We start from the raw sequence: 25854 nt of genomic DNA, 5'->3' as shown, positions 1-25854 counted from the left end.
ATATAGAAAGGTAAATTGCATCTGTAAGGTCCTTACTGAAACTAACTGGTTAGTAGAGTTACCAATCAATAAAAATAGCTAAGAGAGATATTTGGATTATACTTGTCCAAACATGATTGAACCTACCACCTTGAGCACATTAGTCATTTAATAAATAACTGTTAAATATGTGTTGCACAGGGTGAGAGGTGCTGGGCAGGAGTGGGGATACTCACAAGCCCCCCCCCCATGGCTGCCACACAGTTCAAGTTTGTTCCAGTTGATGAGAGGGTCGCCTTAATGCGACTTAAGGTCACAGAGAAGAAAACTTTGACTGTTGTGTGTGCTTATGCACAAAACAGCAGTTCAGAGTCTTCAACCTTTTGGAGAGAGTGGGTGGAGTTCTGGACAGGGCCCCACCTACAGATGCCATAGTCCTGCTGGGGGACTTGAACACTCATGTTGGCAATGACTGGGAATTCTGGAGTGCAGTGATTGGGAAGGATGGCTTGCCCTATCTAAACCCAAATGATGAAATGTTACTGGACTTTCGTGCTAGCAACGGTTTGTTCATAACAAACACCATATTCGAACAAAAGAATGTTCATAAGTGTACTTGGTACCAGAGCTCCTTAGGCCAAAGGTCAATGATTGACTTTGTAGTCGTTTCATCTGACTTGAGGCCACATGTTCTGAACACTCGGGTGAAGAGAGATGCTGAGCTGTCAACTGATCACCATCTGATGGTGAGCTGGATCAGACGGCTAGGAAAACTGACAGACAGACCCAGTTGACCCAAGCGCATAGTGAGGGTGTGCTGGGAACGACTGTCGGAGGACCCTGTTCCGTGGTATCATTTCCCTGGTGGAAGTTACTGAGGTAGTTGGAAAGCTCCACAGTGGCAAAATACCGGCAGTGGATGAGATTTGCCCAGAACTCCATAAGGCCCTGGATGTTATGGGGCTGTCATGGCTGACAAGCCTCTGCAATGTTGCATGGACCTCGGGGACAGTGCCTTTGGATTGGAAAACTGAGGTGGTGGTCCCTATCTTTAAGAAAGGGGACTGGACAGTGTGTGCCAACTATTGGGGTATCACACTTCTTAGCCTCCCTGGGAAAGTCTAGGCTGAGGTGCTGGAAAAGAGGCTCCGGCTGAAAGCTGAACCTCAGATTGATGAGGAACAATGCGGATTCCGTCCTGGCCGTGGAACAGTGGACCAGCTTTTCACCCTCTCACAGATAATTGAGAGGGCTTGGGAGTTCTCTTATCCAGTTTATCTGTGTTTTGTGGACTTGGAGAAGGCCTATGACTGTGTTCCTCGAAAAATTCTGTGGGAGGTGCTTCTTGAGTATGGGGTGCTGTGGCCACTACTGCGAGCCATCCGGTATCTGTACTGTGTCCGCATACTCTGCATTAAGTCAAGCCAGTTCAATGTGGGTGTTGGACTCCTCCAAGGTTGTGCCTTGTCCTCACTCCTGTTTGTGGTTTTCATGGACAGAATATCAAGGTGCAGTCAAGATCAGGATGACATTCTATGTGGGGACTGGGTGGTGATGTCTGTGTTTTGTGTGGATGATGTTGCACACACTGGAACGGTTTGCAGCTGAGTGTGAAGCGGTTGGTATGAGGATCAGCACCTCCAAATCTAAGTCCATGGTTCTCTCACAGAAAAGGTTGGTATGCCTCCTTCAGGTGAGGGTAGAAAATTTGCCCCAAGTAGAGGAGTTTAAGTATCTTGGGGTCTTGTTCACAAGTGAGGCACGAAGGGAGTGTGAGATTGGCTGCAGACTGGGAACAGCGCCAGCAGTAATGCGGTTGCTGTACTGGACTGTAGTGGTGAAAGGGGAGCTGAGCCATAAGGCAAAGCTCTCTATTTACTGGTCAGTCTACATCTCTATCTTCACCTATGGCCATAAACTTTGGGTAATGACCAAAAGAATAAGATCACAGATACAAGCGGCTGAAAAGAAATATCACTGTAAAATATATTGTTTATATTCAGCTAAAACATTAGCACATAATGCTACACATTTACACACACGTTTTCAGAACCGCTTGTCCCATACGGGGTCGCAGGGAACTGAAGCCTAACCCGGCAACTCAGGGTGTAAGGCCGGAGGGGGAAGGGACACACCCAGGACGGGACGCCCGTCCGCCGCAAGGCACCCCAAGCAGGACTCGAACCCCGGACCCACCAGAGAGCAGGACCCAGTCCAATCCACTGCGCCACCACGCCCCCCAATGGATTATACATTTTATAATATATTTTGAGAAGTAAAAGTTTAAAGAAAATGTGACTGTGTAATACTGTCATGCTTCCGACCGGGAAGTGAGTCATGAGACCCAAGAGCAGCGCAGGGGCACAGAGGCTAGGGGATGATCCGAAAGTCAGGAAACCAGCGAAGGTCATGGAGGAGCAAACGTTGTTACAAGGAGAATCCAAAAACTGTGATTTGAAGATCAGGCAACGGGTCGAGTGAGATGAAGAGGGTGAGGAGAGTCAGGACAAGGAGGATTGGGGAACAGGAGCAAGGACGGGGAGGTCAGGAAAAAGGTAAGCAACACTATCTGAGTAAGGTGAGCGAAGAGTAAGGCTGAATGTGGTTCCGCATCTTCCTGCGCTCTGGGCTTCCCTTTTATGTGCCCGGTCCCTGATCAGTCGCAGGTGTTCCCCATTGCCGAGGCGGGGGACATGACAGTACCCCCCCCCTCCACAAGCAGCCCTTGCTGCTCTGCAACGATCCAGCGGACGCCTCCGGGGCCTGGGCATGGGATGGTCAGGGTGGTCCCGGTGGAAAGCCGTGTGCAGGTTGGGGTCCAAGATATCCCGAGCAGCCACCCAGCACTGTTCCTCTGGCTCATAGCCCTCCCAGTCCACCAGGTACTGCAGGACACCGCCCCGCTGACAGGAATCCAGCAATGCCCGCACCTTATAGGCGGGGGCGTCCCTGTCCGGCAAGGGTAGCGGAGGAGGTGAGTCCAGTGGCGGCTGGTGCAGGGACGTGGCGCAGGGCTTGAGAAAGGATACGTGGAATGTTGGATGGACCCTCAGGTGCGAGGGCAGCTGGAGGCAATAAGATACTGGGGTGACGCGGCGGAAGATCTTGTATGGACTGATGTACCGGGGGCTGAGCTTTTTGGAGAAATAGGCTCCCCGGAGTCCCCTGGTGGACAGCCAGACCCTCTGTCCAGGCATGAAGGAGAGAGAACGCCTCCAGCGGGCCGCCTGTCACTTCGTCTGGGCCTGGCTATGTAGGAGATGACGCCGAACAGTTTGCCAGACCTCAGTGCTTCCCTGGTACCATGCATCCACTGCTGGCATGTCACTGGAGGCAGGTTGCCATGGGAACAGCGGGGGCTGGTACCCCAACATGCACTGAAAGGGAGAGCAGCCAGTGGATCCATTAGGTAGGGTGTTATGTGCATATTTGGCCCATGGTAAGTACTTACCCACTGCCAGGGCTGCTCCATACAGTAACTGTGCAGGAACCAGCTTACATCCTACTGAAGTCTCTCCACTTGCCCATTCGCCTGTGGATGGTACCCTGACGTCAGACTAACGGACACGCCCAGCTTCTGCCAGAACTCCCTCTGCAGACGAGAGGTGAACTGGGGTCCCCAGTCCAACACTATGTCCTCTGGTAAGCCAAAGATTTGAAACACATGGTGGAACAAGAGCTCTGCAATTTCAAGTGCCGTTGGGAGCTTGGGGAGGGGCACCAGGCAGCATGCTTTGGTAAAGCTATCAATGACGGTCATTATGGTGATCTTACCGTCTGAGGCGGGCAGGTCCACTAAGAGATCCAGCGCGATGTGGGACCATGGGCGGTTGGGCAGCAGTAGGGGTTCCAGGAGTCCCGCCGGCTTCTGGTTGGAGGGCTTGACTTGGGCGCACACCCTACAGACCCGAACATAGCCTTCTGTGTCCTCAGGCAGCGATGGCCACCAGAAATGCTTCTGGAGGAGGAGCTGAGTCTTACTGTACCCTGGGTAGCCAGCTGCAGGATGATCGTGGGCCTACTGCAGGATCGTGGCCCTCAGATCGGGGGAACGTACTGTTTTCCTGTGGGTTTACCTGGTGGTTCGGGCTCTGTGGCCTGGGCACGGACGAGGTCTTGGCTGAAATCCCATTGCACCGGAGCCACGAAGCAGGTCCGGGGCAGTATATTCTGGGTCTTGTTCAAGGGGCTCCTGATCGTGCATGCGCAAGAGGGCATTGCCTTGGTGTTCTTACTGCCAGGCCAATAGGTAACTGTGAAGTTAAACCGGGTAAAAAAGAGGGCCCACCTGGCTTGTCGAGTATTGAGGCATCTCGCCGTCTGCAGGTGCTCCAGGTTCTTATGATCAGTGAGAATGATGAAAGGATGCTGAGCTCCCTCCAGCCACTGCCTCCATTCCTCCAAGGCCAGCTTCACAGCCAGGAACTCCCGATTTCCGATGTCGTAGTTCCTGTTGGCCTGGGACATCTTCCTTGAAAAATAGGCGCAGGGGTAAAGTTTAGGCGGGTCCCCTTGGCATTGGGTCAAGACGGCATCCACCTCCACCATCGAACAGAGCATCGGGATCTGGATGCCGAAGAATGGGTGCTGTCATGAACCTCTTCTTCAGGGTGTCGAAGGCACGTTGCACCTCCTCTGTCCAGGGGAGTCTGGCCTTCTTGGAGGAAGTTAAGGCTGTCAAAAGGGCGGCTAGAGTACTGAAAGCCCGAATGAACCGGCGGTAAAAATGGCAAAGTCTAAGAATCGCTGGAGGGCTTTTACCGTGGTTGGCTGTGGCCATTGGAGAACCGCCCTTACCTTTTCTGGGTCCATATCCATTCCCTCTTTGCTGAGGATGAACCCCAAGAATGAGACCTGCTTCTGGTGGAACTGGCACTTCTCCCCCTTGTTAAAGAGGCGATTCTGCAACAACTGCCAAAGGACCTGTTGGACAAGAGCCACATGTGCATCCAGAGATGAGGAATAGATAAGAATGTCGTCCAGGTAGACTAGAACTCTACGAGTGATAAGGTACCCAAGGACATGATTAACAAAGGCCTGGAAAACGCTGGGCGTGTTAGCAAGACCAAAGGGCATGACCAGATATCCGTAGTGGCCGAGGGCTGTGCTAAAAGCGGTCTTCCACTCATTGCCCTTGCGTATCCTTACCAGGTTGTACACACTATGCAGATCCAGCTTGGTGAACCATTGTGCTCTTTGGACATGTTCCAGGGCTGCTGTGATGAGTGGCAAGGGGTGGGGGTACTTTACTGTGACGTGATTCAAACTTTGATAATCGATGCAGGGATGGAGGCCCCCGTCCTTCTTCTCGATATAGAAGAACCCCGCAGCAGCAGGTGAGGTGGACAGACGATGATCCCCGCTGCGAGGGCCTCCGAGATGTACTGCTGCATGCTTAGCTGCTCGGGTATGTAGAGTGGGTAGACCTGGCCCCGGAGAGGTGTCGCTCCCGGGAAGAGGTCGATGGCGCAATCCCATGGCCGACGAGGAAGGAACACCGCTGCCTGCTCCTTACTGAACACCTCAGCCAGGTCTTGATAGTCGGGGGGTATATCCACCTGTGGAGGAGAATCTGCACCCTTCACCGAAGTGGCCCTGCAGAGGAGCTGCAAACAGGTCCCTCCGCAGTGCGGTCCCCAAGACACCAGCTCTCCCGTGCTCCACTTAAAGACTAGGTCATGTTTGTAGAGCCATAGAAACCCGACGATCACCGGGTTCTTGGGCGCAGCTATCAGGTAGAACTGTGCCCATTCTTTATGGCATGCCCCCACCCCCAGGTGGAGGGGTTTGGTCTGTGTATCGACAAACCTCTGCCCCAAAGGTTGCCCGTCCAGTGCAGTTACCTGCATCCGAGTAGCACACCAGCGGGTGGGCACCTGGTGGGTCTTAGCGAAGTTGGTATCCATAAAACACTCGGCCGTCCCGGAGTCCACCAAATCTTGGGCTTCCACAGAATACTCGCCCCAGGCGAACACCATGGGTACAGTGAAACGGTTAGATCGGAGTGCTCCACTCACCTGGAGCTCAGGACAGACCCGGCAATGAACAAGGAGATGGCCCGGGGTCCCACAGTAGAAACAGAGGCAGCTGCGGACCCGGCACAGTCAATCGGCAGTGGTAAGGTAACCCTGTCTGAGCAGCAGGGGTTCAGCCTTAGGTTGGAGTCTGACACGTCGTTCAGGGGCCGGACTCAGGCTGGGCTCCCCTTCTCTGGCGAGGTTGTTGAGCATGACTGCTGTCTCAATGAACCGGTTCAGAGTCCACCTCTCGCCCTGGAACGAAAGCTCCTTTTTTATCCTGGGGTTCAGTCTGTGGCAAAAGCAGGTGAGCTGGGCAGTCGCGTCCCAGCCACTGAGTTCAGCCAGGGTCCGGAACTCCACCGCATACTCGGCAGCAGAGCGGTTGCCTTGTTCTGGGTCCAAAAGGCGCTCGCTGGCGACCTGGTCTGTGCACGGAATCCCAAACACCACTTGGAAGAGGGCTTTGAAATCCTCATACGTGCTGCTGGACCAGGTTCCTCTCGCAGCGATGGCCCAGTCCAGCGCCCGGCCCGTCAGGAGAGATATCATGTAGATTATGCGGCTCTCGTCTGAATGATACACATGGGGCATGCTGGCAAATACAAGCTTACACTGCAGCAGGAAGCCGGCACATCGAGAAGGGGTGCCATCATACCTTACAGAGGCTGCAAGCTGGAGATCGTGTCCGCTAGGTAGCGCTGGCGGGGGTGCAGCAATAGTGGCTGGTCCTTCCAGGACTGGGGTGGCCAGCGCGCTCAGCGTGCTCAGCCCCTCTCTCTGTAGCACGCTTCTGATGTCCTGAAATATGCCGATCAGGTGCCTGAGGGCTTGCGCATGCGCTCCCAGCGCTGCCTCCTACGCGGCGAAAGCATGTCGGTAGCGTTCCTGCACTGCTGGGTCTGTGTTTAAGGTGGAACCATCTGTCATGCTTCCGACCGGGAAGTGAGTCATCAGACCCAAGTGCGAAGGTCACCAAGGAGCAGATGTCGTTACAAGGAGAATCCAAAAACTGTGAGTTGAAGATCAGGCAACAGGTCGAGGGAGATGAAGAGGGTAAGGAGAGTCTTCCACGTCTTCCTGCACTCCGGGCTTCCCTTTTATGCACTCGATCCCTGATCAGTTGCAGGTGTTCCCCTATTTTGAGGCGGAGGGCGTGACAAATACAATATACAGAACAACAGCCCACCATAACAGCATGGGCTGAGGTGGGTGCAACAGAAAAACTGGAAATTTCTCCTTGGGTCTAGTGCATTCAGTCATTCCGTCGATGATTTTCCATGGACGCATCTTGTTTTACGTTGCATCCTCCACCGTGGCTGACAGAAAAATCTCTCTCACAAAGTTTACAGTTCGGCATAAACTCATTCTCCCTGACTTTGCTAAGCCATTGGTTCTCTGTCTCCCATTCTTTTTTATACTTCTCTAATCATTTTGGTTTACGAGGTGGACTATTAGTAGCCATGATGTCATCTATTTAGTAGCTACCTGCTTTGACCCTCTAGCGGGGAGGGTTTCCCTTGACCCACCCCGCACTATCAAATGTAGCAGCAAGGAAACGTAACAATGGCCAGTGACAGTCGGACTCACACACACAACACAGCTGTTTCACATACATTTTTGCAGTTTGTTTTCCTAATCTTTTAACACTTTTATGCACACTGCGAAGTTTATGTATGCAATAAATATATGTAATGAATACTTTTAAATGTCTCTGGGTGTGAAAGGTTTAAACACAGGACAAAACGCATTCTGTATGGTTTTAATATGGAACGCAACTTTTCTCCCTTAAATATGGAACGATTCCGTATTATACAGGATGGTCGGCAACCCTATCACTACCAGTACATTTACACCACTGCGGCGCTCCTGTGTCTGTGAGCAACAAAGTCCTGGACAGAAATAAATTATTTCATAACAATAAGTACAGTATTACAGCACAAGCTGCTTAAGATGCAGTGATAAACCCCTAAAAGCAGAGCAAAATCACTTGCTGGAAGTAGTTTTGTGTTGTGAAACGTCTTTCTTTTTTTAGAGTTGATTGGGCCTCTTGTCTAATGTAATCTTTTCACTTCCACACAGAAGGGTACATTATAGCTACAGGGCCCAAAGTAAGCCACACTGACGTCATAATAGGATTTAACAAAATAGGCTTTGGAATGCTAACATCGCTGCCATGATCATAATATATGATCGTTGCAGTCACAAATAACTGAATATTGTACCTAAAACATTAATTATTTAACTTACCTGAACATAAAAGGATAAAATGTTGTCTTTCTTTAAGGTCCCTTGCTAGAACAACAGTCATTGTGCACTGTTACACTAGCAGGACAATGATTGTTCACAATGCTTATTTCACTGTTCTGATTAAAGACCTATGCACTTCCGACCACACAGAAGACAATGAGATGAATGAACTGAAAGAGGCTGGACAGACAAATGCATCTCTCAGCAATACCACCTGGGGCCTAGACTGAATGTGGAGCTGCAATGCAGGCCAGGACTTTGCCTTGCGTTTCACTGCTGGCCAGTTCAGCCTGTGGTTACATAAGCTGTGTGTGCATCAGCGAGTGGTGGTGGCACACACACTAAAAGGTCGTATACACGGCACTGTACGTGAGTCCAGTGATGATGCTCACATGCCCAGCATAGGGTTGCCAACCATCCCATATAATATGGAATTGTTCCGTATTTAAGGAATAAGAGTTGCGTTCCGTATTAAAACCATAGGGAACGCGGTTTGTCCCGTATTTTAACTTTTCATACCCAGAGACGTTTAAAAGTATTTATTAGATATTGTAAGAGGGTGCGGTGGCGCAGTGGCGCAGTGGGTTGGACCACGGTCCTGCTTTCCGGTGGGTCTGGGGTTCAAGTCCCGCTTGGGGTGCCTTGCGATGGACTGGTGTCCTGTCCTGGGTGTGTCCCCTCCCCCTCCGGCCTTACGCCCTGTGTTGCCGGGTGGGCTCCGTGACCCCGTATGGGACAAGCGGTTCTGAAAATGTGTGTGTGTGTGTGTGTGTGTGTGTGTGTGTGTGTGTGTAAGGGGGCGCAGTGGGTTGGACCACAGTCTTGCTTTCTGGTGGGTCTGGGGTTTGAGTCCTGCTTGGGGTGCCTTGCGGCGGACTGGCGTCCCGTCCTGGGTGTGTCCTCTGGCCTTATGCCCTGTGTTGCCGGGTAGGCTCCAGTTCCCCGCGACCCTGTATGGGACAAGTGGTTCTGAAAGTGTGTGTGTATATGTATATGTATTACATATTGTAATGACCCACATTACTCTGTTTAGGTGGGGCGATGTGTTTCATGTAAATAGTTGCATTGTGGGTAACTTGTAAATAACTTGTGCAACTAGGGGGGGCACTTCTGGGGGAAATGATGGGGTGACTGTTTGCCAGTGTGTGGGAAGGAAGCCTGGGGGCTCTAAGCAGGCTGGGAAGGCTGGTTGGAGGCACAGGTCCTGGAGGAAACGGGGTTCTCGGACCGAGAGCATTATTTCTCTGTGTGCCGGTGTTCGAATAAATCGTTTGAGATGAACGCTGCCTCTGCATCCTCCTTAGCCCCATCCAAACCCAAGGTGCTGTGCACCACAATATATTTATTTCATAAATAAACTTTGCAGTTCCCACAAAAGTGTTAAAAGATTAGGAAAACAAATTGCAAAAATGGATGTGAAACAGAACTGTGTTGCATGTGTGAGTCCAACTGTCATTGGGCGTTGCTACGTTACGTGGATGCTACTTTTGACAGTGGGGGGGAGGGTCAAGGGTCAAGAGTTAAGGGTCAAGGGGAACTTCCCCCCCCACGAGAGGGTCAAGCCAGGTAGCTACTAAATCGATGACTAGATGTCATCATGGCTACTAATAGTCCACCTCGTAAACCAAAACGATTAGGAGAAGTATAAAAAAGAATGGGAGACGGAGAACCGATGGCTTAGCAAAGACAGGGAGAATGATTTATGCTGAACTGTAAACTTTGTGAGAGAGATTTTTCTGTCAGCCACGGTGGAGTATGCAACGTAAAACAAGATGCATCCATGGAAAATCATTGACGGAACGACTGAATGCACCAGACCCAAGGAGCAATTTCCAGTTTTTTTGTTGCACCCACCTCAGCCCATGCTGATATGGAGGACTATTGTTTTGTATATTGTATTACATAGACACATTTTCTTTAAACGTTTACTTTTCAAAATATATTATAAAATGTATAATCCATTGGCTAAAATACATTTCCATTATAAAACTACATTTGACATTCATTTTAGATGTTATAGGTGTAGGCTATAAATAAATATATTAAATATTTGTCACGGGTTTCCCTCGGCACATGTGCGTCGGACCCAAGTGCGGAGGAGGACTGTTCAGGGGGCGATCCAGAGAACACGGTCAGAAAAACAGGCAAAAAGTTGCCGAGGTTCGAACGGAATCCAAGGGGGCAAATCCAAAAATCGTGAACCAGGAAACGGGCGAGAGTTCGAGGTAAACCATCAAGCCGGCGACAAGGAGTAGGACGAAGGGCGAGGAGCAGGACGAGGAGCGCGAGTAAGTCAGGAGGCTGAACAAGGTTCCGCACCGTGCTGTGTTCCACACTCCCTTCTTATACCTGTGCTTCATGATTTGTGGCAGGTGTTCCCTGTTGCGCCACCGTGGAGGGCGTGACAATATTAAATAAAATATACAGTATTGCCCACTCAGGTGACAGGCCCATGAATTGTTCAATGAGGAAGAGAAAACAAAATAAAGAATAATTATTTATTTTTTGATTATCTGCAAAAAAAGACAACATCTTAATCCTCATCTCAGCTTTTTCACTTCTAGGTTACTGCAGCTGAGTTGGCCCATGTTTACCACACTGTAAAGCACAATATCAGCTACAACAATGCTGACTACGCTAACAAATTACTGCAACTGACAGTCAGTGACTCTAAGATAGTCAAGAAAATTGCTTGTGGACATACAAAAGCAGAGATCCTTCGCCTAGGCTGACGCTATAGTGACATGTGTGTAATGGTCTGTGAGACTTTAGTATGACATTAAAATTAATTTATTTTTTACAACTGACATGTATGTCAGTGAGCTTAAAGCAAATTAAATGTGTTTCAGATTCATTTTAGCATTTAATTCAGTCAAGCAGAGACTTCTTTTTTACACATATACATTAGCTACAAAGAAATTCTGAGTGTTCCCTTATACTGTCCCTTATTTTCCTATAAAAACCCAAAAGTGTCCCTTATTTTCTTCTGTAGGGGTTGGCAACCGTAGGTAGTGGTAAACTTATTAGTTTACCCATATAGAGCAGAGTACATTTAAAATACATCTGTAGTATATATTAACAATTTAAAATGTACAAAAATAAAAGTAGCAGACATAAATAATACATGCAGAGATCTATTGTTTTCCCATATGAAATAAATCATGGTGCAGAATTTGCCAGCACAATAAGAGTTTTGCTGCTTAAACCAAAGTTAGTAGTGTAATGGTTAGAGCTGCTGTCTTCTAACCCAAAGGTTGCAGGTTCAACTCTCATCTCTGTTTGTAATACCTATGAACAAGGTACTTACCCTAGATTGCTCCAGTAGAATTACTAAGCTGTATAAATGGATAAATAATTGTAAATTGCTTTGGAGGAAAGTGTCAGCTAAGTGTGAAACCAGTTGCCTTCTGAATAGGTCAATCACAACATACCAATGGGTAATGAAAGAATACATAGCACAATTTACATATTTTCAGGGTCACAGTAATGCATAATGTGTGACACTGTGGTGCAGTAGTTAGCTCTATACCAGTTCATGTCAGGTGGGCTGCTCTGAGCATAAGATCAACTCCGGCCCAGTCCCATGTCTCAGTGATATCCCTCCAGGTGCTCTGGATTTCCTCCACAATCCAAAACATGCAGTTTACTTGAATTGGCGACAGAATTTTACCTGTACAGATGCTCCTCGACTTTACGATTGTGAGCTGGCGATAGACATTCAGTAAACCGTACTTTGAATTTTGATTTTTCCCGGGCAAGCGATATGCAGTGCGATACAAGATACAACTTTTATTAGCCATTACTCTGGCATTATACTTGCTCATTTGTGTATCTCATAATATTTAAAAAAAAATGGTGAGAGGGTATCAGGATTGGTCTATCCTGTGTCTTATGCACCTACTCGAATGATGAACCTCAGTGCAGCAAGTGGTAGGGAACAAATGAGGCTTGTTTGAGACTTTGATGTCTACAGCTGTGTCTCCTTCTCTTAATGTAATGCATAAATTGTACTTTTGCTGAGATGTATGTTGCTTTGGACAAAAGCGTCTGCTAAATGAATAAATGTAAATGTAATTTAAATTTAAATGTACTCTCTCGTGATGCTGGGCAGTGGCAGCAATCGGCATCTTCCAGTCTGCCACGCTGTCACTATATAGATACCCCCTGTATCGATGTTGTGTTTTGTGCATTCTGCTACTGCCATCAAACCTCTGCAGCTTCTACAGAATGCTGCTGCATGAGTTGTGCTTGATTTGCCAAAGCATTTCCATGTATCTCCTCTACTCATTTCTCTCCACTGGCTTCCTATAGCTGCCAGGATCAAATTCAAGATCCTGGTTATTGTCTACAAATGCATCAATGGAACTGTTCCCAGCTATTTACAAGACTTAATGAACCGCTACACCCCAGCCAGACCCCTTCGTTCGTCTACTTCAGTTCGCTTAGTGGTCCCGTGCACGGAAGGTAAAGCTCAGAGGTTCTTGGTTCTGGCTCCGTTGTAGTGGAATGACCTTCCCCTGTCACTCAGAACTGCGGAAACTCTGTCTATATTCAAGAAGAGTCTGAAAACTCACCTTTTTCGGATTCACTTCGCCCAGGAACTCTCCAGCTCATTTATGGTGTAATTGTTCACGCATCGTAACTTCATGCGCATCCCCTGATACAATTTTTATTCAGCCACTATACCGACATTGTACTTGCTTATTTGTGTATCTTAGAATATTTAAAAAAAAAAAAATTGGTGAGAGGGTATCAGGATTTGTCTGTCCTGTGTTTTATGCACCTACTCAAACGATGAACCTCGGTGCAGCAAGTGGTAGGTAACAAATTAGGTTTACCTGAGACTTTCATGTCTGCAGCTATGTCTTTTTCTCTTAATGTAATGCATAAATTGTACTTTTGCTGAGATGTACGTTGCTTTGGACAAAAGCGTCTGCTAAATGAATAAATGTAAATGTAAATGTAAATGCATTCAGAATGTCACAGAAATGCCCATCTGTGTCTGCTACTACTGTTGGGAAGAAGATGAGGAAGGTAATTACTCTTGAGGAGAAACTCATGATAATTGTCCAGCATGAAGGCAGCAAGCCCGTAATGGCCATCACACATATGCTAAGCTATGATGTTCGGTAGGTTAGGTGTATTAAATGCATTTTCGACTTATGATATTTTTGACTTACAATGGGTTTCACGGAATGAAACTCCATTGTAAGTCGGGGACTACGTGTATTGGTTAGATAGCCTGTGAATTACTAGTGTCCTGTCCAGGGTCTACCTCCAGGCTTGTGCCCAGTGATTCCAGGTTATTGTCATATTCAGCACCCCACACTTTGATCTTAGCCAAAAGTCCACACAAGACTAACAGCCCCCACATATAAAGAGAACTGCTATGTTAGACACTGTTAATACTCCAATAATAATAAAAAAAGGAACCCTGTATAGGAGGGGTGCGGTGGCACAGCAGGTTTGGGGTTTAAGCTCTGCTTGGTGTGTCTTGCAGTGGGCTAGTGTGCCATCCAGGGTGTGTCCCCTCCTCCTTCGACCTTGTGCCCAGGATTTCTGGGTAGGCTCTGGCTCGCCACAACCCTGCTTGGGACAAGCAGTTGTAGACATTGCAAAAAAGAAACCCTGTATAGGACAAACAGTTAAAGAAAATGGAACTCAAACACACACACATTTTCGGAACCGCTTGTCCCATACAGGGTCACGGGGAACCGGAGCCTACCCGGCAACACAGGGCATAAGGGGACACACCCAGGACAGGACACCAGTCCGTCGCAAGGCACCCCAAGCGGGACTTGAACCCCAGACCCACCGGAGAGGAGGACTGTGGTCCAACCCACTGCGCTACCGCACCCCGGAACTCAAACATAGAAGTTTTTTTAATTCATTACAGCTTAATTGGAGGTTTTTACAGATTAAAGTCTGTGACGTTGTGATTGAATTTACAGACAAATCGAGGTTTGAAAAGGCTTCTAGTCCATCTTGTGTTTGCAAGTTCAGGAGGCAATATATGTAAACTGTAGATAGTGTAAGGTTTAGGGCTGTTGTCCAAATGTCCTCCTGCTGTAGTAACTTTGATCAAGATACTTAGTCTGATTTGATATAGCAAGAGTACCCTACTGCACAAATGGGAAAATCACTCTAAAGTTGTCTAGTACTGCCTAGTACTCTAAGTCATCTTGGACAAAGACAACTAAGTAAAAGTAATAATAATCTCAGTACAGTTAATTACCGTAAAAGGTGTGCCATCTAGTGGCATTCAGACCATAGTAGGAAAGATAAAGCAGAGCAAAATGATCTGCAGAAAAAATGTTCTGCATCCTTTTATCAGCATCAGAATCAGAACGAGCTTTATTGCCAAGTATGTTCACACATACAAGGAATTTGTCTTGGTGACAGGAACTTCCACAGCACAGACAGAATGACAGTGACAAGACAGATGGGAAGATAGAGTATGTGAATAAGGGATAAAAAAAATATAAAGTATGTAAAGTAATATACAAAAATAGTCACTAGATACAAATGCAAGGGAGTGTGAGTAAGAGATATGATGTGATAAATAGTTATAAATATAAATATAAATAGCATTGTGCATTGCACTGGTTTATTCTCTGGGGGGGGATTTAGCTGTTCATGAGGTAGATGGCCTGAGGAAAGAAACTTTTCTTGTGCCTGGCTGTCCTGGTGCTCAGTGCTCTGTAGCGCCGGCCAGATGGCAAAGGTTCGTAGAGGAAGTGGCCTGGATGTGAGGGGTCTAGAATGATTTTGCTAGCCCTTTTACTGACTCTAGACGAGTGCAGTTCTCTGAGAGCTGGGGGGGATGTGCCGATGATTCTTCCAGCAGTCCGAACTATCTGCTGTAGTCTTCTGATGTCTGATTTCGTAGCTGAGCCGAACCAGACAGTTATAGAGGTGCAGAGGACAGACTCAATGACTGCAGAGTAGAACTGCATCAGGAGCTCCTGTGGCAGGTCGAACTTCCTCAGCTGGCGAAGGAAGTACAACCTCTGCTGGGCCTTCTTCACAATGGAGTCTATGTGGAACTCCCACTTCAAGTCCTGTGAGATGGTAGTGCTCAGGAACCTGAATCACTCCACTGTTGCCACAGTGCTGCTCATGATGGTGAGTGGGGATAATGCTGAGGTGTTTCTCCTAAAGTCCACAGTCATCTCCACTGTTTTGAACGTGTTCAGCTCCAGGTTGTTATGACTGCACCAGACAGCCAGCTCTTGGACCTCCTGTCTGTAAGCAGACTCGTCACCATCCCGGATGAGATCAATGAGTGTGGTGTCGTCTGCAAACTTCAGGAGTTTGACAGAGGGGTTTTTTGCGGTGCAGTCGTTGGTGTACAGGGAGAAGAGTAGTGGGGAGAGCACACATCCCTGGGGGGCGCCAGTACTGGTCGTGTTCCGCTCCAGGTTGTTATGACTGCATCATGTTTTTTACAGCTGTATCATGTCAAATCACAAGTTCTAATTGCACAAAACAAACTGCACTACTGGACAAAATCAAAACTGAACATTTTAAATACCTACATCTTTAAAGAACAATGTTATTTCATTTAGAAAAAAAATCCTATATTCTAAAAGCCATTCTAACTCTGCCTATGGATTCCTTAGGGGTCCCCTGCTGGTCCCAAGCCCGGATAAAGGAGGAGGGTTGGACATGGGGCTAGCGACCCCATCCTGTAAAAAACTCACACCGCTACAGAAATGCCAACAAGTACTAAAGACATCTCAGACATCACAGAGATGCCTGGAGAGCCCTTGTTGACGGCCTATGCCCCAAGAGGGGTAGTAGGCATAAGTAAGTAAGTAAAAGCCATTCCAACGTAAGTGGCCTGGAGTCAAACTCAACTCCTTGTGAGGTTTTCTGGCCAGTGGACAGTACGGAATGGTTTACCATTGCCTTTTTTCACAGAAGTTGTTGTACCATAATCTTAAAGAGAACATATCCATCCAATTTCAATAATCGCTTTCCCTGAACATGGTCACAGTGAATATGTAACATTCAGGGAAGCTGGTAGCATAAAGCCCACCTTCAGCTATATTACGCTTGAGCAAAGTAGTCTACTTGCTCCAAACTGCTCCAGTAAAATTACCCTGCTGTATAAATGGGCAAATAATTGTAAGTAATTTAACAAATGAGTTGCACTGGGAAAAAGCTAAATGAAGAAATGTAAATTAGACACCACTCTGAAAGGGGTGTATACCTCACATGGGATACCAGTGTGTCATAGGGTAGCCACACACACACTACAGGCAATTTAGCATCACTGGTCAACCTGAACTGCACGTTTTCAGACTGTTGGAGGAAACCCAAATAGACAAAGGAAGAGCATGCAAACTCCAGACGGACTGAGGGGACTGAACCCACTTTCCGTCTAGCAGACATTTGGGGTACAAATGAGCAGATCAGGAGATGCACTGCACTGGTATTAATGTCATAATACTTGCATAAATGGGCCTTCTGCTGCTATGTTTTTTAAAAAAGTAAAGGGATACATAGTTACTCAATTGGGTTTTGATGCCATAATGTTTTATTTCACATTTTCCATTCAGTATGTTAATCTTATCAACAGCATGTAATGAAAAATAGTCACCCTTTGTGATTTGAATGCTTCTTTTTCATCTTGTGAAATCCAGTAGGTTTCGCCATATTTATGAGATTCACATTAATTCATTTAACTGACGCGTTTCTCCAAAGCAACTTACAATGTTAAACTACTTACAGCTATTCACCTGTTTATATATGTGGGTAATATTGGCTGGCTGAATAATACTAGCCACTTGACATTTGGAATGGGCACAGGCATCCTGACCCTGTGACCCCTGACGGACTTTACCATCCCCCGGCATATTTTACCACTCTTAATAATAAAGCATACCTCTTTCACCCCCAGCAGCCTCCCTTCTGTGCACTCTGCCAGAGTTAAGGGCACATAGAAGAAGACTGCAAAAATATGACGTGCAAGAACTGCAAGGGTCCCCGCCACTGCAATATTTGTAGTTATGAAAAACATCTGGTCCATCTCTGCCCAGGGTACAGGCTATCCTATGCAGATGCCCTGTCTAGAACTAGGTTGTCTGTAGAGGAGGGCCTTCAGGCCTGAACGCTGCAGGAGAAAGAAAATTACAGTGCAGAGATGGAGATGGAAATGGAAGCTGAAATGGAGGATGGGGCTGGAGAAGCACCTGGTGAGGCTGAAGATCTTCTGAAAGTAAGTCTTGCCTCCACCCTGGCAGAAGTTCTGAAAAGGAAAAGAGAAGACTCACCTCCTAAGAAGAGTGAAAAAGAAGTCTAGCAGGAAAGCCATTGCATCAACAGGAGAACTCTCGCCAGCCGGGTCCTCCTCAGAAGAAATAAAAACTTTGGACATATGCATTGTGCACTGTGCGTCTACACCCTGCTGGAAGTCAGCTCCTACATTGCTGTGCTAGATGAGCTGGACCCTTACTCCGTGGCTGATAGACACCTAATAATAGGTGGAGACTTTAAAATTTTTTTCAAATGCAAATATGATGCTAGTCGTAAACATTTTAAAAGTTTTATATGCAGTTTTAGCCTTACTGTTTTAGAAAATGCAAGCTTACTGATCCGGGCATTGCCTGGTGCAACAGTCACGGTGCCTGTAGTCGTTTAGATTACATTTTAACTTCATCCTCTGTTACTTTTAAGAAGGTTCTCGGCCTGAATCAGGTGTTCGGGTGTGCCTCTGGCCGTGGTGCTTAACCTCAGCAAGTCTGTTATCAAGTACCTTGGCAGCTGGAAAAACAGAGAGGACCGCATGGGTGGTTTTTCCTGATGCAGTGGTCCTCTCAAGGTGTTGGGTCAACTTCATTTCAGAAGGTGCTGCCAGGGTTATTTTGGAAGAACGCTTGACCAAAGTCAGACAGAAAATGGAATTGTGGAAGACACTCCATCCCTCTCTTTGATAAAACAAACGCTTGTGTTGAAGGTAGACATCCTCCCCATGTTGCTTTACCTTGCATAAGGCACTGGTGAAGAGGAGAGGAACTTGAGTTCTTGGAAGGCTCAAGGGCCAGGATTCAGCCAAAGGGGGTAGTCCACCATCTGCAAGACGCGAACGATCATTGTTTGCAAAGTAAGTTGCCGATCAAAGTGGTCCTGTACAGCCGAAAACTGACCAGCCATCCACTCTGCCTGCGACTTCAGTGTGGCGAGAGTGAAACCCTCACGCATGCATTTTGGAACTGTAGGCAGGTGTGAGAGGTCTGATGTTTGGCGACTCACCTGTGCAGGAAGATTGATCCGCAGAGGGTTCTGATGTATGACAAAATCTGGAGGGCATGGAACCGTGGCACTCAGCAGCTGCCTGGATGTGGCTGATGACCAGCGTTGCCAAGCAATGCTTTGGAACACAAGAACCCACCTGGTCCAGACAGCGGTAGACGTGGCATCCAGGGTGTGTACCACAAAATCTGGGCTGACCTAACATTTAGGGTGGAGAAGGATGTGATGCAGTGGAGTTACTTAGGAGCCAAAGAGAGGTACAAAGGCCTCTTTTGGCTGTAACCCCACAGGTTTTTGGCAGACTCTCCATTCTTGAGTAAGTAATACACATCATTTAATGCTTAGAAGGCACCGCAACCCCAATTTTTGGTCTATATAAGTGTTGTGTGGTGTTGGGTGTAGGATTTAATATGTATCTTAACTCACTTTATTGAATTGCACAAAGTCATAAGTTTTGGTACTTTCAAGTAGTAATTGAAAATGACTCCCTCTGTGGTATGTTTGTATTTATCTTTTTTTTTTTTTTTTTTTTCCTAATTTTGGTTTAGTGTAGTTCAGTTTTCATTATGTAGATGGATAGTTCATCAATTTTCTTAATCATTATTTATAGTCTAGCTGGTTAAATGTATTTGTATTGTTTATATGCAGTATTTTACCAAATTTCTAAAAAGGGGGAGATGTGATGTGAAAAGAGAAAGCCTAAAGAAAATGGTAGGTAAGGTGTACAGGTACCTGCTGGGAACAGGCCAGGGTTCCACCCCTCTTGAGCAGTGGAGCTGCAGGGTAAGTTCCTTTTATTACTTTTAGCTTCAAGGAATGGTTTAGTGTTATAAGATTTTGTCATGTAGCATTCACAGTGATTAGTTTTATTATAGATGTTTTAGGAGTGGCATGACTATTCAATAAATAAGCCATAAGAACAAAATTTTAACAGCAGAAGTGATGAGTGGAGATATTTTACCTCTTGAGTTTGGCAACTTGTAGTACCAAACATGCTCAGTAACTCACTGCAGGGGGAAGGGGAGGGGGGGAAAGACAGTTTTGACTGCCTTCTTCCCTAGTGGCTGATACCTCTGCTATTTAGCCTTTTGGCTAGGAACAGAGTGTAATACTGGAGATCCAGATGTTCACCAAGCTTGGCATTTAGGTTTCAAGCATTTTATCACCAGTCAAGGTGACATCATCAGTGCACAATGTGTGCGCACGCACGCACGCACATGTCTGAACTGCTTGTCCCATACGGGGTCGCAGGGAGCCTAACCCAGCAATACAGGGCGAAGGGATGCACCCTGGATGGGATGCCAGTCTGTCGCAAGGTACCCAAAGTGGGACTTGAACCCCAGATCCACCAGAGAGCAAGACCCGGTCCAACCCACTGCACCACCGCACCCCCCATAATACAATGTGTGCAGCGTGGGTTTAAATATCAGTCTTTATAGAGTCCGGAACCTGGAGATTTCCACGGCTTCAATCTGATGGGCTGTTTGAAATGACCTTGAGTGCTGAAACCCATTCTGCTTTCTAGTTGGCAGATCACTGGGGCTATAACCAGTATAAACCTGATCAATACATTCAAGAAGGCCAATTCACTGTCATTTTCCCCATTTCCGCTGTAAACTTGACATTGCTGAAGGTGTTGTGAGCCTTTTCTATTGCAGAAGAGTACAAACACACTGCAGCACAACAGTCCTCAAAGCAAAAGGAAGAAAACTACCTCTTTAAAAGATGTTTGTACACAATGGCTATCCAAAAAACTTCAGACACTGTTTAATCCACCAGAACGAGCAAACAGGTTCTAACAAATAACCAAACCGACAAATCACTCTATTGTACATTAAGAATCAGAACATCAGAAGTGACAGCCAAATTGCTCTAACCACATGGCTTCAGAATAGCCCATAAGCTAGTCACTTGGGATCAAAGACCAAAAGAAAAACCCAAGACTGAAAAAAAGAACAAAAATCATATACAAAATCAGCTACAAAACTGCAATAAACACTACATTGGCCAAACAGGGAGGAAGTTGTCAATAACTCCATGAACATAAACTAGCCATAAGACACAACCTATTGTCCCTAATATCTGTACAGCAAGACCAAGGACATACTTTTAACCTGGACAGTACAGAAATCCTGTCTCAGGCAGATGCAAAAGCACTTGACACAGTTACTCAAGGCTTAGTACTGTTCAACAAATTCAAACAAGCATGTCAACCTGAACAACATCTATGAACCCATGCAATGTAACGAACAGCCAACACGAACCAAAAATAAACTTAGATTAGAGCTCTTTACCCCTACAGGGGTACAGACTACCAATAAGAGATCACAAGAATCCTCTGTCCTGTGGCTTTGCTTCTGAGTTGCTCCATATAAGGTCCAGCTTCTTCATGCCTGCTTAGAGGTCCTATCACCAGGTGGTCCTCAGACAATCTCTTTTTTTCATCCCTTGGGAGTTCCATATTAGGGTTGGTCCAAAAGAGAAGAGGAGAAGAAAAAAAGAAAAAAAAACTGGTATGGTTTAATCAGGTGATCAGCCAACTAGAAAGCAGAATGGGTTCCGACACTCAAGGTCATCTCTAAACAGCCAATCAAATTAACCAGGTTAATCAAGCTAATTAATCAGGTTAATCAAATTAATTGGGTTAATCAGGTTAAATATGTTTTAGAAATGGTTACAGCCTCAGTGATCAGCCAGCCAGAAAGCAGAATGGGTTCAATGTACAAGGTAATCTCAGACCAGCCAATCAGACTGACGCTGAGGAAACTTCCAGCCTTCGGCCTCCATATGAAGACTGACATTTAAACCCCCCCCCCCCCCCCCCCCCCCATATTTTACATATTCTAATTCAATATATCACATCCTCTTTTATAAGTCTAAGTAAGCACAACTAGCTATTTAACATTCAACAAAGCATTCTATAAGGACATTCATTTTAAACTATAAAAAAATGCTGGATTCATACACAACATGAGTTCTGTCATGTTACATGACTGCCATCAAGATTCAAAGACTGAAATCTTATCATTCTATCAGATCCAGTGGTTTTAGTCAACTGCGTCTGTGATTCTTCTTGCGGTGGAGTGTGATTCACCAGTACAGATTCAGATTGATCCTTGTTGCCTTCTTGTTTGTTCTTCTTTGTCTGAATCAGTATACATGTCTGTTTTTGTCAGACAGTGGAGATTCTTGTTCATTGGTCTTCATCAGAGGGGGCGTGGTGGTGCAGTGGGTTGGACCACAGTCCTGCTCTCCGGTGGGTCTGGGGTTCGAGTCCTGCTTGGGGTGCCTTGCGACGGACTGGCGTCCCGTCCTGGGTGTGTCCCCTCCCCCTCCGGCCTTACGCCCTGTGTTGCCAGGTGGGCTCCGGTTCCCCCGCGACCCCGTATGGGACAAGCGGTTCTGAAAATGTGTGTGTGTGTGTGGTCTTCATCAAATGTCTCCTGTTTCTTCTGTAGGTCTTTCCATCTGATGTGCGAACAATGAACGATCTTGGGCATTCATGTTTGTTCAGAACAGTTGCTGGCATCCAAACCTGTCCTTGTTGTCTAATATTGTCTCCTGGAGCTATTTCTGGCAGGTGTGTGTGTGTGTGTCATAATAATCTTGTTTTGCTTGTCTGTGATTCAGCTTCTTATCTGCCAATTTCCTTCTGGAGTCAATGTTGTGGAGGTTGGCAATTTTGTCTTCAGTCTTCTTCCCATTAGTAGTTGTGCTGGAGACAGTCCTATGTCATCAAGTGGTATGTTACAGTATTCTAACAATGCTATGTATGGATCACTCTTTTCACCTTGTGATTTGTCAGCATTTTCTTGTTTGTCTGCACAGCCCTTTCTGCTTGTCCATTGGCTTGAGCATATCCAGGACTCAATGTTTTGTGTTCAAATTCCCAGCTTTCTGCAAAACATTTGAATGCTAGACTTGCATACTGTGGTCCATTGTCAGATATCACTATATCTGGTATTCCATGTCTGGCAAACATAGATTTCAAGGCAATAATGACATTTTGGCTAGTCATATCAGTTAACTTTGCAATTTCTGGAAACTGAGTAGTAGTCTACACACAGTAAGTATTCAGAACCATTTTGTTGAAATAAATCAGTACCTATTTTTGCCCAAGGTCTACCTGGCAATATGTGTGGTATTAATGGTTCCTTTGCATTACTTTTTCTATGCGTTGCACTTAGCACATTGAGATACCTTGTTCTCTATTGGAGTTGACATACCTGGCCAAAAGATGTCTCTTGCTCTTTACAGTTCACTATGCCCAGATGTGACTCATGAATTTTGTCCAACATTTCTTCTCTCCATTGACTTGGTACAATGAGTTTTGCCGCTTTAAACATCAGTGCTGATGTGTAACCTTTCTTCTTTGAATGTCCAGTATGGTTGTAATTCTTTTGGAACAGCACTTCTCTTAGCAGGCCATCCATTCATGATGTTTCTCAGCATTATCATTTCAGGATCCTCTGCTGTGGCTTTCCTGAACTCTTGAAGCTTCTTGTCTGAGATAGGCAATTGAGGTGTTATCCAGTTTATCTCCAATTCCTCTTCAAGCAGTTCTTCTGTATGTTCTTTGAGGTATGCATGACTTAATGTATCTGCTATGTGCATTTGTTTGCCTAGTCTGTATGTAACTTTGAGGTTGTATTTTTGAAGTCTAAGCATCCTTTGTAGTCTAGAAGGAGTTTGGAGTGGTTTCTTGAAAATACTCTCATGGTTTGTGATCACTTTCTCCTAGAACCCCTCTTCAATACACATATTGATGAAATTACTCATATCCATAGACAATTGCAAGAAGTTCTTTTTCAATTTGATGAAGTAAATGTGCTCATGAGCCATATGCTACTGGTCTTTGATCTTGCAATAAGACAGCTCCTATGCCTTCAGAACTAGCATCTACTGATAGGGTTGGCGGTTTGTGGACGACATAGTACTTTAATGTTGGTGCGTTTTGTTGCTAGTGTGCAAGTTTTTTTTGAAATTTTTCTTTTTTTTTTTTTTTTTTTTTCTCCTCTCCTCCCCCTTCCTTGCTCAGTTCCATTCAGTGTTTTCAAGCCACTTTCTCAGTGGTACACTTACTTCTGACAAATTGGGAATGAACTCGGCTAGATACTGCAGCATACCCAGACATCTCTGTAGAGCCTGTTTGTCTTCTGGTGGCAGTAGCTGCATTACAGCTCTCACCTTCTCATCTGCTTTGAGTCCATCAGCTGTGAGTACGTGACCAATGTACTTCATCGCTGATGTTCTAATTTGGCATTTCTTTCTGTTCAATTTAAGATTATACTCTTGTTCTTTGCAGGAGTTTTCTTGGTCTGCGATCATGTTCTTGTATGGTTTCTCCCCGTACTAAGAAATCTATGTTGATTACACCATCCAGATCTTCAATCTGTGCTATCACTCTTTGAAATACCTCTGATGCCAATGATATTCCAAAAGGTAAATGCAGGAATCTATATCTTCCTATTGGTGTGTTGAAGGTGCACAACTTGGAACTCTCCTCATCCAATTTAATCTGCCGAAACCCTTGATTTGCATCTAGTACAGAGAAGACTTTGGCATTTGGCATGTTTGACATGACTTCTTCTGTAAGCAATGGGTAGTGCTCTCGTTTGATTGCCTTGTTTAAGTCTTGTGGGTTGAGACATACGAATTTGTCTTAACTATTGTTACCATACTACTGACCCAAACTGTTGGTTCTATTTGTCTAGTGATTACACCCATCTTTTCCATTCTGTGTAATTCCTCAATTATCTTGTCCTTCAAGGCAATTGGAACTTCTCGTGGTGCATAAACAACTGGTTTGACTGTTGGATCTACTTGTATATGATGGTGTCCTGGCATACATCCTAAACCACAGAACAAATCTTCATAATCCTTCAGTATGTCATTGTTCTCATCTGTCACTTCGTGTATTCTTTTTATCATGCCTAATGTTTGACAAATGCTTCTTAGTATTGCAGATGAATTTCAAATCATTAAAAGATTCAATTGTTTTTGTCCTTTGTATTCACACTTAAGCAGTTTCTGTCCTAAGGGTGACATCTGGTGTCCAGAGTAGGTTATCAACTTGCATGTGGATTCATTCAATTTCTCCTTTATGCCAAGTGCTTTAAAAGTTTAAGGATGGTACATTGCAATCTGTACCTGTGTCTAGTTTGAATGTGACTACTTTTGTTGTTTATCTTGAGTTTCTCTGTCCACTTTTCTGTTATGAAGGCTTTTTTAAAACTTTAATCATTTGAATTTCAACTGTGCCCAGGAACATGCTAGTGTCAGTTCCATTTTGTTCAAGTGCATGCATTTTTTTTTTCTTGGTTTCCATTTATTTCTGCACATTTTGGCAAAATGGTTCTTTTATTGCATGATTTACACCTGTCTGTAGGCAGGGCATTTTCTGTTTGTAACCACATCTATTACACTTTATGCGTTCTTTTGAATCATTCTGCATACCTTTCAACTCGTTTGTTCATTTTTGACAGTTCTAATTTTGTGCAGGTCTACTTCATTGGGTTTTATTGGGTTAGATGTGATTTCACTGGCACGACAAATATCAACAGCTTTTGTTAACGTGAGGTCTGGCTCTTACTTGGTCATCCCATATTCCACAACCAACTGTCTCGAACTAAAGAGTCATGCAGCTCTCCGAACTCAGTCTTTTGCCTTCAGGTCAGTAACATAGTTGTCAACACTCTCCGACAGTCCTGGAGTCTCATCTTGAAATTAAAAAGTATTGCAAACTTTTATAGCCGTCTCCACCTGCAACATGCAGAAATGTGGCACATTGCACTTTCTCCGACTTCTCAGCAATGCTGCTTGCAGTCGGGAACAGGTCAAATTTTTGTATCCAGAGTTTCCAGTTTTCCACAAGATTCCCTTGGAGACATAAGCTTGATGGTTGTAACTGTGCCATATTGTAGTCAACTTAATTCCACTTCTGACACCATGTAACATTTGTGGTTTTAATGAGCAGAACACATGTGGCTTCTTTATTTTGCCATTTTACATGAATATATCACTAATATGTCTTGCTACGCAATCACATTATGTGTTTTACATGTTATAATTCAATATCACCCTGATCACTAGGTATTTAAGCACCAGTGATATCTACTGAAGGTACCTGTTCCTGCTCTGTTTACAACTCAATAGACTGCAGAACCATGGCCAGGAGTCAAACCAGTGTGTTAAGACTATGTCCAGTTGGCTTTGAAGATGGCCCTCTGTACTTGCTATTAGTACCATGACATCTGCAAAGGCTTAAACTTTGTATTTAAAGTCACTTGCATTACAAGCACTATTGAGGTACTAGACTCTTTGGCCTCATCTATAATGGAGTTGAATAAGA

General features: G+C 45.5%; 1 long non-coding RNA gene across 1 annotated transcript; it reads left to right on the top strand.

Annotated features, from left to right (window-relative positions):
- The first annotated feature begins 23024 nt into the window (after positions 1–23024).
- LOC108938215 (uncharacterized) lies at positions 23025–24364 on the top strand. Its single transcript, XR_001966398.1, has 4 exons — positions 23025–23084; positions 23542–23718; positions 23809–23945; positions 24274–24364. It is a non-coding gene; the product is annotated as an uncharacterized LOC108938215 (long non-coding RNA).
- Positions 24365–25854: the final 1490 nt, after the last annotated feature.

This window comes from Scleropages formosus, chromosome 2 (assembly GCF_900964775.1).
Source record: "Scleropages formosus chromosome 2, fSclFor1.1, whole genome shotgun sequence".
NCBI lineage: Eukaryota > Metazoa > Chordata > Actinopteri > Osteoglossiformes > Osteoglossidae > Scleropages > Scleropages formosus.
The sequence above is the reverse complement of the archived record's forward strand: the minus strand, read 5'-3'. Positions and strand labels throughout refer to the sequence as shown.